Raw genomic sequence first — 1,759 nt, forward strand, 5'->3', positions numbered from 1 at the left:
GACTAAAAACTAAAGAAATAACATTATTTCAGCAAATAAATAATATCATTTCAGTAAGCGTCATAGAGAGAAAAATAAAAGCAGGGAAAGGAGCAAGATAGTGACTGAGGAAGGAGGTCGACTGTTGGTCAGTGTCAGGAAGGGACGGGGTCACAGAGTCTGGCTGATGAGAGGGAGGCTGGAGTATGAGGGATGGATATTTCTAAGAGATAGGAGAGCAAGGACGAAGCACCGATGTGAGGGTGAGGAAGGAACCTAAGAAATTCAACCCTAGCTCCATCATGTGCCCTGGTAGCACCTGCATTTTATAGAGCATTCAAGTTTTTATAATACCAGATTAATTATATTTTACTCATCTTTGGTTCCCTTCCCAATTTCTTCAAAACACACATACACACACTCCGCAGCTAAAATAATTACTACTTAGCTTTTCTCAATAAATCATTTATAACTGATTGCAAACATCCACATCCTTTGTGTGGGCTAAGTCATGTTTCTCTAAATGACAGCCCCTAGACCACTGGCTTCAGAACCACAGGGGGTTCTTATTTGAAATGTTGCATCCTGCTCTGCTTCCCAGTTGCCATTAAGTGAGCAGCACTGTCCCACCACATGTTCCCTGCCATTATGGTCTGCCTAACCAGGGAATCCAAAACAAGGGAGCCAACTGATCATGGACTGAAAACCCTGAGACCTCTTTTACGTGTCTCTATAACATATGATAACATTAAATTCCTGGGTGAACTGGAAGATATATATGATGCTTAAGGAAACATTCCTCTGAACATTAAAGTTGATTTTGTTATTTTTAGACCTGAACCTGGGTAAAAGTTTATGGGTATGGATAATGAAGTGTCTTAGTCACATTGACTATTTAATACATGGGTGTTTTAATGCCTCAGCTGATTAGTGATAAATCCTGGAGATAAACCTGGGTCATGAACTAGAATTTGAACTCATTTCATTTAGACTCTGATACTGCTGAGTATTCTGCATTTGAGGAAAAATAAATATTTCTAGTCTTCAATCCAAGTGCTCTATTGTTTCTGAAGAAGTAGCAGCAACCAGCACTGAGGTAGCTGTTGAAAAACTTCTGAAGAAGGAAAAAAAAGACACAGAAATTTATGAAGTAAATGAGGGTACCGCAGAGCTAGCAGACTTTACAGATGTCACTCTGAAGAAGGAGGAAGAGAAGCAGTTAATAATAACATAAATGGCCTCTGAGAGGAAGAACCAAAGGAAAAAAAGCGGTGGCAGCACCAGAAAGATCAGATTACTATTTTTCAAGGCAGAGAGTCCAGTGGTTACCAAAGAGACTGCTAAAAAAAAAAAAAAAAAAAAAAAAAAAAAAAGTGAGGAGAGAAGGTGGAACTTACACCAGTTCTGGAATGCTCACCTAGGAAGAAACAAAAAAGTAATTTTCTTTAGTGCACTTTAAACATGATTCAGTTGATAAAAGATTTATACACAATAGCTGAGTCAATGTTTTGAATGAAAAAATTTAAATGTTTTTATGAAATATGCTTATATTGAGCCAGGTGTGGTGGTGCATGGTTGTAAACCCAGTTATTCAGAAGGCTGAGGCAGGAGTATCCCAAATTCAAGGCCAGACTGTGCAAATTCGAAACCCTGTGTCAAAAAGAGCTGGGGATGTAGGTCAAGCATAGCGCATCCCTGGGTTCAATTCCCAGTATGGTAAAATAAATAAATAAGCAAACAAGCTTATGTGTACCTATAGTTTCTAAAACAGTGAACACTT

General features: G+C 38.5%; 1 pseudogene; it reads left to right on the top strand.

Moving 5' to 3' along the window:
* The first annotated feature begins 627 nt into the window (after positions 1 to 627).
* LOC124989212 (DNA-directed RNA polymerase I subunit RPA43-like) lies at positions 628 to 1,428 on the top strand (annotated as a pseudogene).
* The last annotated feature ends 331 nt before the right edge of the window (positions 1,429 to 1,759 follow it).

The sequence above is a fragment of the Sciurus carolinensis genome, chromosome 7 (genome assembly GCF_902686445.1).
Source record: "Sciurus carolinensis chromosome 7, mSciCar1.2, whole genome shotgun sequence".
Classification (NCBI taxonomy): Eukaryota; Metazoa; Chordata; class Mammalia; order Rodentia; family Sciuridae; genus Sciurus; species Sciurus carolinensis.